Below are 12,542 nucleotides of genomic sequence, written 5' to 3' on the forward strand. Positions count from 1 at the left end.
CAGATTATTAATATTAATTTCTTAGTTAGATTAGGTTGACAACGTGGTAGCACAGTAAAACTGGTTTTACACTCTAGAGTCTAGAATTCTAGCTCTAGAGTCTAGAATTCTAGATGCACTTGAACACTAAACACAGTGGCGGATTAACCTATAAGCACGACAAGCACGTGCTTGGGGCCCCGGGTCTCCAGGGGCCCCCATCCTCTGCTGCTGTTTCATTTTATACCTACATTTTATTCATCCACAATATGTCCGATGTAATGAGTTTGCTCTGATTAAAGGGCCTACCACACGCGTAAGTATCACCACAGTTATGCCTGCGCAGGCCGGCTTAAACACGGAATACCTGGCGTGTGGTTGGTAAAGGGCTTACCACACGCGTAAGTATCACCACAGTTTTGCCTGCGCAGGCCGGTTTAAACACGGAATACCTGGCGTGTGGTTGGTAAAGGGCCTACCACACGCGTAAGTATCACCACAGTTTTGCCTGCGCAGGCCGGCTTGTACTGTACATGGAATACTGTGCGAATGGGTGGTCAAACTGTATACCGCGCCAACCCCGAAGCGCGGCTGCGCAAGCCGCGCTTCGGGGCTGGGGCAGATTCCCGGCTGGGGCAGATATTTGTTTAAACACAGATATTTGTTCTCGGGTCTTGGATGTGCCCGTAAAATGGCAATTGGCCCCGCCCCCTATTACATTGGGACTAACATAACACTCTGGCGAAAAGTGGGTGCAGCAATGCACCTCTGCCTACCCCGCAAGGGAGTACATTAGTACAAGGCGTGAGAGCGTGTTATTTTTTTTTTCTCTAAATCCTTTAGTAGTTTAACATGTGAATGATTTTTTCAATTTTACAGCTATTTTTTTGTCCACTTCGATCGTGTACGGTTTGATTTTTGGGAATAGCAGATTTTTGCAAACATTGAAAATATACCAGTTGGAAAAATAGTTCCTCATTGGGAAACATTGTTTCTAGTTTCCACGCCGATGATTTTGACAAAAATGAGGCTTGCGCGTACTTAACTGTGCCGTGCATATACAGGGTTATTGGTAAGTAGACCCCTTTCAGGAGGTGATAGAGGAAAGCATTTCCATTCGATTGAACCCAATAATGCATAATCCGAAACTTAACCATTTCTAAGATATTTACAGGCCATATCTCGGTGATACCTTAATCGATTTGATATTGAATTATCTTGTTTGAAAGCTTATTAATTGAACATGTTTTTAAGGTGAAGTGCACAAAAAAAATTATTTATTAAGGTGTAACTTATGCAAAACAACCAAAAAAATTATTGAAATATGGTTATTTTTTTTTATTTTCGCTTTTAAGAATAAAATTTTGGCAAAAAAATAAAAAAAAAATTGAATATTAAATATCTTAGAAATGGTTAAGTTTCGGATAATGCATTATTGGGTTCAATCGTCTGGAAATGCCCTCCTCTAAGGAGATATGCTCTCCCTCCTGAAAGGATCCGGTCTACTTACCAATAACCCTGTATACTCTAATGTGCCGTGTGATAGCTCGGCGTACCTGCGCAGTTGTAACGGTGGTGATACTTGCGCGTGTCGTAGGCCTTTAAGACAAGCAATTTTTTTTTAAATGTTTTACTTACATCCTTTTTTATAGAAAAGTTATAGTTTAGTAAGGACGTTTTAGCTATTAAACTGTTTTGTCACTCTTTGTCAAGGAACAAATTGTTCTAAATTAGGGGCCTACACAGGCTTTGTGCTTAGGGCCACCGATGCTCTTAATCCGCCACTGACTAAACACACGGCATACGAGGTTATATGACTGCACCGGCTCAGTGTAGACATTATTTTATTATTTATTATTTAAAATTTTCCTTTACTTTGTAAGCCATAGGGCTCCACACAACTCGTTATTCTGAATTGATATTTACTCTACGGTTAGCTTTGATGTATGTATACTTAAAAATGGCATAATGGATGTAGAAAGTGGGAGTAGCTATGTAGAAACATTGCGGAAAAGTAACCTAAAGTAAGTAGTTAGTAAAGTAACCTAAATGTTGTTATGAAAGAAGCAGATTATTTTTCCGTCTGTGAAAGTTTAAGAGGTTCTAGATTAAATAGGTATTATAGTACCCAAATGAAGTACAGTATCGTGTCATAGAACAGATGCTGAGTAATCGAAGGTTTTACGTAACTCACCAGGGAAAGGACAGTAGATGGCGACGTCAAAAAAATGGGCTACCACAGGGTAGCGTTCTGGCCCCTCTTTTATTTAACATCTACACCAACGACCAGCCGATTATCTCGGGTATGAAGCATATACTGTTCGCAGATGACCTCGCATTGGCATGTCAGCGCAAGACCTTCGAGAGTGTAGAGCAGGGGTTGACATCTGCACTGGCGGAGCTGTCTGCCTACTATGAGGCCAACCAATTGCGTCCTAACCCCAGCAAGACGAAGCTATGTGCTTTTCACCTGAAGAATCGCGAGGCGACGCGCCCACTTCACGTGCAATGGGAGAGTCAATGGCTCGAGAACTGCCCGAACCCTAAATACCTTGGCATTACCTTGGATCGATCCTTGACCTACAAAGCCCATTGCACCAACACAAAGATGAAAGTGGCCGCAAGAAACAACATTCTTCGTCGCCTGACCGGTAGAACTTGGGGGGCTCACCCGCATGTCCTACGAACCTCAGCCCTAGCCTTAAGTTACTCCGCGGCAGAATACGCATGCCCAGTATGGAACAACTCGGCTCACGCTGGGAAGGTGGACATCGCGCTTAATGAGGCCTGTCGGCTGGTTACAGGCTGCTTAAAACCAACTCCGACTGATAAGCTATACCTGCTCGCTGGAATAGCACCGCCAGCGGTTCGCAGACAGGCCGCTGCGGCCAAAGAGCGCTGGAAACAACTGAACGACTTGCGCCATCCTCTGTATGGTCATGTTCCAGTGCAGCAGCGCCTTAAATCACGCAGAAGCTTCGTCACAACCGAACCGCTGACTAACGAGACAGCGCAGGAGTTTAGGTTGAGCCGCTGGAGAGCCGATACTTCCCACTTGCGTCAGTTTGTCCAGCCAGCCGAGGAGCTGCCTGCTGGAGGGGGTGAAGAGTGGTCTGTATGGAAAACTCTAAACCGCCTCCGGGCTGGCGTTGCCCGGACGAAGGACAATTTAAGGCGATGGGATATGCTCCCAGCCAATGCCAGCACTCTATGCAGTTGCGGAAGCCTCCAGACAACGTCACACCTTATAGAGTGTCCTGATGCCCCAAAATGCAGTCAAGGAGACCTGATGAAGGCCAATGATCTCGCAATAAGAGTAGCAAAACACTGGAGGAAGTTAGCTTAGTGCATTTTACACGATAGAAGAAGAAGATGAAGTACAGAAGGTCTAGTGTAGATTTTTCCGAACCGATCGAGCCGTGTAAATCGACGCAAATTTTTATGGTTGGTAGGTACATAGCTAGTGCTGCGCATATACCGCTAGGTGGCGAAACCCTCGCGCAATACAAATTTGCGTTTACTCGCCACTATTCGAATGGAGTCAAAATTCAAAATTCGCACTTCCGTTGCTTTATTATAAACTAGCTGTTCCCGCGCACTTCGCTTCACCTTAAAAAGTTTCCCGTGGGAATTCCGGGATAAAAAGTAGCTTATGTTCTTTCCTAGGGTCTAAACCGTATGTATACCAAATTTCATTCAAATCCGTTCAGTAGTTTTGACGTGAAAGAGTAACAGGCAGACAGACAGACAGACACAATTTACTTTCGCATTTATAATATTAGTTAGGATGGCAGTCTGAATTCGACCAGTTTTCATCGAAGGATGCATGTGATCAGGGCTCGGGCGCGGTTCGCGTGGCTAACTTGGAATTAATCCTTTGATACGTTACTGGCTTCGAGTTTCAAGTGACCTCTTACGTGCTTGAGCGTAGTGGAGTGGTTATCGAATATTGTAACTTGTTTGATAAGGTCATGCTTGTTAGCAGAGGTTTACGATGTGAAATGGTAAACGTTATGTAGGTATAAACGGCTTCACGTGTCTTTGCAGCCCACTGTACTCAACACAAATACTTTATCTAGATAAGTATAGAAAAAACTACCTAAATCTTTCAAAACAGCTACTCAGGCGGAAAAAATACAAAATAAACTTCACAAAATTTTATCAGACATTCAAATTACTCACACCATCTGGCTGTCTGTTTCTAATAAAGTAAACTACATCAAACCGTCTCACTAGAGATCATCAATTTTGTCAGCTGCTGCCGCGACGTAAAACAGAATATAAATATTCTATCAGTCGCCCCTGTCAATCTTTGTCGCCGCGGCGCACGGAATAATCAATCAACACTCCTTTACAATTTATAGGTTGGTTTGTAGTGTGTTCGTTTGTTTTTAAAAAGAGCTTTAGTTTATGTATAGATAGTGCAGTTTTTATAGATTGCAATAGTTACAATGCAATAGTTGCATAGTTACTATGGAATGAATGTTTTGTTTTAATATCCTTTTTTGCATTTAGTAGGTATTTTAATTCAAATTTCTATTTTCAAACCATTAAACGTCAGTTTTTTTTTCAATAAATAATGGAATAAAAAAATCAGTTTCACTTTGACCCACCAACTTAAATACAGACTAAACTAAATCCAAGTTAAGTATCAACATTATAAACCAGCTTTGATAGGGAACCATTTATCACAAGCTGACGCCGGAAACAAATTAAACACTTAAATACATGAGGCGTGACTAAAAAAAGAAATTGGGGATGAAGCTATGGGATTGGTTAGAGGTGTCACTTACATCACTGCAAGCCACAGATTAGTGGACCCACTCGCTAGAATTGAAATAGAATTCGATTCCTATCGACTTTTCACTAGAATTTGCGTCACTCTGTGACAGGTTTTGTGTATCTGCTGCACTTTGAAAACATTTGTTTTTTTTATGTGTATGTTATTATGATGTTACATGCCTATTGGTTGTGTATTGTAAATCCATAGGTTGGTAATGTAGATAAAATTTAAACCTTAGATAACAAGTAAAACTTAAATAAAAATCGATCATAGGTACAACTTTATCACGGCTGAACAGATAAAGATTGAGTACTTACCAGCTTTCTTCGTACATTAGTTATAAATTTTACATTACAAATTAATAGGGTAAGCGATCTATTCCAGACAACCTTTGGAAAGTTTTCATTCAATCATCTTTGTAGCCGAAACACACAACATTATTAGCATAATTAAGACAGATCCATAACACATGACCATTTCAAAAAGTATGTGAAAGTACCTATGGCAGAGATCGGAATGAAAGGTTCGTCCATTATGTAAATATACTTAATTAATATCGTTATAGTAAATAATGTTAGTAAAGAATTGTTAAGTAGTATAATACTTAATGTTAAGTTTACATTATGTAGTTTGTGTTTTTAGAAATAACCATATGATGTGAAAAAAATACCCTGTTTCTGAATCGGAAGTTTAAATCAATGCATTAATAGTCTTGCAGAGTGGAACTCCCTTCTCTATGACTTTGTTAGCGAGATTTTTGTCCCCTCATGTCTAAATGCGGTATCACGGAAGTTCTTTGACATTTAACGAAAAGGAGCCTGGTCCGTCTGTCTGTCACTATGATACCATTAAATTGCCATAAACCTTTGTCTAGTGAGTGGAAGCGGAAGGAAAAGCTTGTTGATAGTTCTGAAATTGATTTTTTATGCACTAAGTAATTCAGTATTTTTATTATTTGTATTGTATGTCGTGGTGGCGTAACGGATAAGGTACCTGTGTATGTTAAAATATTCCTGTATCCATGATAATTAACGCCTAATAACTAACGACAAAATAACGCTAAGGCGTTAAATTCAAAATCTAAAAAGATAGAGTTACAAAATTACATACAATTATCAGCAAAGTCAATAGAGGTTCTGTCTACCTACTTATTAAGGTCTAAATTACATTGCATCGTTTATCGATGCTATTAGCGCCACGTAGGTTAAGGCAGAAATTAGTAAAAGTATAGAAGTGCGGCAACTCAATTGTTCTACTCTACGATGATGGCACGCACACATACATTTTTGATATGAACATTTGAAAGTCCATTTCACTAGTCTTAAATATACTTATAAGCAAAAACAAGATGGTGGCCATACAAAAACAAAGTTAATTTTGAACTGACACTCCAGCTTGTTTATCTAAGGATCATTGTGTTAATCTGTCTATCAATCTGTTTAAAAAACCTGTACCGATCAACCGATCATAGCAGTGTGAAATATTAAAAACTAGCTGTTCCCGCGCGCTTCGCTTCGCCTTAAAAAGTTTTCCCGTGGGAATTCCGGGATAAAAATTAGCCTATGTTCTTTCCCAGGGTCTAGACCGTATGTATACCAAATTTCATTCAAATCCGTCCAGTAGTTTTGGCGTGAAAGAGTAACAGACAGACAGACAGACAGACAGACAGACACAGTTACTTTCGCATTTATAATATTAGTTAGGATGTTGTAAACATACAGCCACGTTCATACCAACACACATAGGAAAGCTCAATGCGTGTGCGTGAAGTTATACCACTTTTGCCCCTTTACCATTGTAGAGATGGTCGAATAAAGTCTAAAATAGTCTGTAAGACATTTCTGACAATCTCTCAGCTAGGTCTAGACGTATCCAGTTGCATCAGCTGACTGTATCGGCCTGGAATGCTTGAAGCTGCCTTCTGATTGGCCAGTTCACACTCTCGGTTCCGTCGTTTCATTATTTCAAAGTTTTTGATTGGGGCTTTCATTTCATTCATGTAAGAGAAAGTAGAGAACATCCGTAAGTTGGATTATTTAAGAAAACAGGTAAGTTTTTAAATCAAATTACCTAGATTTAATATAAGTCCTACTATTCGCTAAATACAATGAAAATTAACGCATTCATCCAAAAAACCTAGATAGGCATATACAAAAAACTGTGAACATATTTGTTTTAAATATTCTTCTACCACGTAGGCATACCACGCACACAACACTCAAAAGCCATTTAAACTAAAACTTCAAAAATATAATCCTAAACAACTGCTTAATCCTTGAAGTTCATAAAACACATAAAAAACGCATAAAAGCAATAAAATATGTCAATAACAAATATTTTGACGACATCGCCCTCTCATCTTCACAGTTTATAACCTACATCATTAAGAACGAATAATCGATTCAGGGCTCTAACGAGAACAGGAAGAATCGATCAATCTTGGCCGGAATTAACCATATTAAATTCTTTCTTAGCACCGGAAGATTATTTTTAGAACATTAGACTTCTTTTGGTCGGCACACGAAATGTGTTTGGAATTGTCTGAATGTGTGTGTGTGTGTGTGTGTTTGTGTGAACCCCCTGTATCTGAGGGGGCGGGGGGAGGGGAACGTCACATGTTTGACGGAAAGAAGGCGCCGTATAATTGCTCGAGTAAAAAAGTGAGACAAAACGAGATAGACATCTGATTTGATCTTGTAAAGTCTCGGAAACTCGGAATCGGCTCTAGTTCTGGATATGACTAACCTATATAGTTCTTGATAGTAAAAAAATCAGTTCTGGATTAGTTATCGATTGATTAAATCATTCAGATCTAAAAAAATGACCTTATACCTTGAAGTTGTTAATTAAAGTTATACTATTCAGGAGAGTTAGTAACCTCACAAAATTAATCGAACATAAAAACAAAATATTGTAACAAAACATTCGATCTAAAAAACACTGGCAACTTTGGCACGTGGATCAATAAAAAGCATTTCAAAATTCGAACGACAGATGCGATATTTTTTTAACAGTTAAAAGCGAAGGTATCTTTCGAGTGGATGTGAACGAACGCATGCAAGCGCGTCGCGGCATGCGCGTTCTAAATTTAAATACTGGAGGGCGCTCGCCTCCCCTCTCCTTTTGTTCCTGTTTTCAAATTTCGAAAAATAGACGTCGATTAACCCTCAGTTGCCAGTGTTGGTGGCTAGCACAAATTTGCGCTCGATTCGGTCGCTCCCACTCTTAACGGTAGATACTGTTAGCAGATGCAGATTGAAATGGTTTCAGGAGATCTGTTTTTGCGAGGGCTTTGTGTAGCAAATTGGGTCAGGTTTGTATAAGGTAACAAAGATTTTGTTACATTGTTTGAGCTTGACAGTACATTTTACCTTTGGTCGCGGAACTCGCAGAGTCCACTCAATTAATGCAATGATTGAAAACTTAAAAAAATATATAATTAAGATGATCACGTATGTTTTAGATAAGTAGGTACCTATACCCTCGATTACTCATTTGAGTAGTCATGTTAAATAAAGGAGCGCTGTTTTTGGCTGGATTGTCACTAAGCCGGTTTTAAATTGATTATTAAATTGATTTATGTACTCAAATTAGAAACTAGGCCTTTCATTGGTGGCCTTTGGAAAGATATACCTAGATAGACATAAATGCTTGCAGCACATAGGTAATTGTCCAATTTATATCAAATTTTATGATGCAGTACAATATGATAAAATGGTAATATTATGTTAATTTAAAGAATTCTAATCACTAAATACCAAGAAAAAAGAATTAAAAACACAGCACTTTTCATTTACTTATTTCTAAATTTGCAATTAAGCTTTTATTTAGTTATTATGATTTATACTTTTTGTTCATTTATACTTCTTATTCTTCATTATTTTTTTGTTCTGTGTGTGTGCGATGGCACGGAATAAACTTTTTTATTATTATTATTAAAACTAAAATACCCGGTCAAAAATACCCTCCCCCGCACGCTAGTGTTAAAAGAGGGTGTTTCAGACGGGATGCGCAGCCGCATGATTCAGCTACAGTTTCAGCGGTTTCAGCGGCCAGTGTCGCGTGCGCCGCGGCCCGCGCGCGACGCCACCGGAAGCAGTGTCTGTGTCTTATCGATATCCGGTTTCGAAATTTGAAATTCGAATTGTGTTCGTGCGTTGTGTCTTTACTGGTGGTTTTTGGAGTGTGTGCTTGTTGTTTGGAGATTTTAATGGTGAGTTTTTTCTTTGTTTAAATAACTATGTGGTTTTCTTTGTCGTTATATGTTTTATTCAGACTTCAGAGAGAAATGAGATAATTGACAGGACAATTGATTGATAATAATTAGGTTAGGGTATGTAAAGCAGTAATGTAAAAATTATTATACTTACCATTAATTTAAGTATTTTGTAGGTGGATGTAGAATCTAGGGTATCTAATTTTAAAAAAAACTTTAGTTTCTTATTAAACTTCATACTAAAGCTTTTAAGTTTAACTGGCACTTATATAACAGGGGTGCCTAAAATCTTTAAGACTATTTTAGTCTTCAGCACCCTTTCACGCAAACACCCCTTCTTTCTCCTGAGATAAACTGTCTAGGGCCGTTAAATAAAGGCAAAATATCTACAAAATTATAAGAAAAATCATAGTTTATCTAACGAAATTAGAAACGTACCATTTTGAAATTTAATCAGCGTAGATCCCACTATAAACTAGGAAAGCTTAACTATTAATTCCGGGTTAAATCACTAAAATATATGCAAACATGTTAAACAGAGCCCTAAACCCAGTGACATTGTATGAATATGAATAAAACAGTCGAACATTAAAACCGGGAGTCCGACATTTCCAACAAAATTGAATATGATTCTACAAAAACACCGACAAACAAACTTCATGACCACTCATAAATAGTCCGTGTGCTGAAAGTAGTAAAGTTTACAATCGCCTGAAACAATCTGGCTTGAAATTGCTGTACAGTCGTAGAGACCATTGACCTCATTTTCTTTCGGGTTAAAAATTTTGCGTCACTTTTTTAGAGCTAGCCGGTCGGGTCGTTATTACAGGCACTGTTTGTTACCTCTAAACAACTAACATAAGATAATATGTTTATAATGTATATATAAATAATGATGCTCAGTGGCTGTGTATCATCCAGCATAGATAACTATCAGGTTCGTCTCCAGAGCGTCAAAAAGGCACCAACTCAGCATGTTCTTCACACAATTAGGGCACAGTGCTGCTGGCCCTTAGCGTAATGAAACTTAGTTTTTCACTAGAGTGACCCCACAGGTATTGAACAGCTGAGACTGTTGTTACCTAGTACATACGAAGCTATATACAATGTCTATATTTACTTCGCTACAGACGAGGTTATGAGGACGCGACGACGGACCGCCCGCAAATATTCAATGTTTACGTTATTTGTGCTTTACTTTTTAAAAAACTCTACCAGTAACGGTTTTATGGTATTGTAGTGATGAAAATTATAAAGTTGTTTACCCACTCGTACTTATATAGAGTTTTACAAACGAAAAGATGGCACGATCAGAGGTGTGATTTTGTTTTTTAACCTTCTGTAGCTGAGCTCCAAACCGTTTTCCGAATAACCCCTCTATATGTAGATTGCACTGTTCGACATGGTTGGATCCCCGAAAGACTATCGTTTTTCTGACAAGAACTCTGTAACTGTAAGTAACTAATTTAAGTCTCTTGAATTTCAATTTTATCTCCCTCCATGGTCGTTGGTCATGGGTACATACAGCAAACACATGGTTATGGTTAACAAGCACACATAATCTATATGCGTTAAATGTATGACCTCCTCTTTTTGACAAAGTCTATCCTATGCTCTAAATAAATATAGGTACCTAGGTACCTACCTGCCTCAATCTTCCCCGGTGCAAACGTAATTTCTATTGAGGAAAACATGTAGGACGGAATAATATAATAAGGTGCTTTGCATACAATACCGGCTGGATTCTTTCCTTATTCCCGTCATAACTGCCTAATACGGCTGCACGAAATAGAAACACAGAATATGCCACTTTTTACATACTTAAATTTTTTATTCGACGCTCTTTGAAACTTTTTGATCTTGTGTAGGTAACTGTGGACAGAAAGTGAATTTTCTGATTTAAGTACAGTCTAGACATTGAAAAATTATAGGTAAGTTACAGATAAGAATTCCTAGCCTTTTTCAAATGATTTAATAGTTTAATACAGTACAAAGTTTTAATACTACCTAATAGTATCCAATTTCTTATCTTGCTCACAGGCAACACTACCTAGTTGAACAAATTGCTCCGAAACTTTACCGAACAATAGCTGCCGCGGGCGAACTCTTAAAATTATAACAATAATTCAGTTACATAAAAAATATGTAATTAAAACAAAAGTTTATGATTCTTTTTATCTTTAGTTGATAATATTATGTAAACTACCTACCCTACCTAACCTAACCTACCTACGTAGGTCAATATGATATCTATCAATCAATATGCACTAGGTAGGGGCGTCATTCCATCTTTTTTATATGTATGCCTGCTCATTTGCAATTATTATCTTAGTTGTAAAATAATACAACTATTTTAAAACAATTCTACAATAAAACAAGCAACTGTTACCGATAAAAACCGACCGACACAGTAAAGTGGCCGTAACGTTTTTTTTTTTCAATTTCGACCGAACGTATCAATTTTCAAGAGTAACCCAATTTGATAAATGAATTTTCGCCGCTGAGCTGACGGCCGTAGCTTTAATGAACTGGCATTATGCAGTTGCACGAAACAATATTTATTTCCGTTTTACATACAGGCTCAATTAGCCATGCCCAGCTTATCATTTTAATCGGCATATTTGGCACATTTTTGCGTTGAAATTTGAAATGTTCCGTCTGTTTTGTGCTGCTTATCTTTGGAAGGTCGGGTTCGCTTTTTGAATATGATGTGACGTGAGCAGATTTTGTGATTAAACCTTTTTGTAACTGTTTCATCGCCTATTTATACATATATACCCTACTTAGCTTCGATTTTTTTAAAATGTATCATAATGGTATAATGGTATGGATTTTGAGATATTATAAGTAAATTTCTCGTCAGCAGGAAGGTAGGTATGTCAACTTTGTAGTTCATTATGAAAGAGACACAAAAATGGCCCTCCCTAATAAAGTATCCTGCCTTAAGACGTAAACTTCCACTGTGGTATAAATGTTCAGTTTTAGTACCTAAATCACACGCATTTAAAGTAGCATGAAAGGTGGAAGTCATTATACCAGACATGAAATAATTTTTCAATGATTTGTTTGTAATCAAGTCGACTCGACAGTTGACTTTAAAGGCGTATGATTGAGAATTGGCTACCTAGTCATAAATACACAACAAACAACCAACATATAACATACAGCATTATAACAGCATTTAGCAGAGGTACTAGGAACGCATACATCACAGGGATCTCTAGAGAAGTAATTGATGGAGCTAGGCGCATCTCGATCAAAGTGGCGAGAGAACGAGGCCCGAGGGCCACGTCATTGCGGTAAATTGTACATTAGGAACCACGAAGCTTGATGAAAGACCAATGCGCAGATACTTTTTGGCCCCCTGTGAGCCTGGTCACTCTAGTTATAGTTATAGTTATAGAAAAGGGGAGGGCAACCAGTGCCCATTCGCCACTGCGACCTAAAAGATCTATTGTGACTCCCCTTGCCGAGTCAAATCTCACTATCCAGGCCCAGGTCTTTTATAAACCTGATGATCTTACCTGGAGAGAGAGACCTGACATCTATGGGGGCTAATTTGTA

The 12,542-nt window shown here is 38.4% G+C and overlaps 1 protein-coding gene across 1 annotated transcript in view; it reads left to right on the forward strand.

Moving 5' to 3' along the window:
• The first annotated feature begins 8,823 nt into the window (after positions 1 to 8,823).
• LOC119692537 (protein TANC2) overlaps positions 8,824 to 12,542 on the forward strand; it is a 171,439-nt gene continuing 167,720 nt past the window's right edge. Inside the window, exon 1 of the mRNA XM_048629497.1 lies at positions 8,824 to 8,975. The gene's annotated coding sequence lies outside the window, so the exon portion shown is untranslated. The remainder of the gene's footprint in view (positions 8,976 to 12,542) is intronic.

Source organism: Plutella xylostella, chromosome 23 (genome assembly GCF_932276165.1).
Source record: "Plutella xylostella chromosome 23, ilPluXylo3.1, whole genome shotgun sequence".
In the NCBI taxonomy this organism is placed as follows: Eukaryota; Metazoa; Arthropoda; class Insecta; order Lepidoptera; family Plutellidae; genus Plutella; species Plutella xylostella.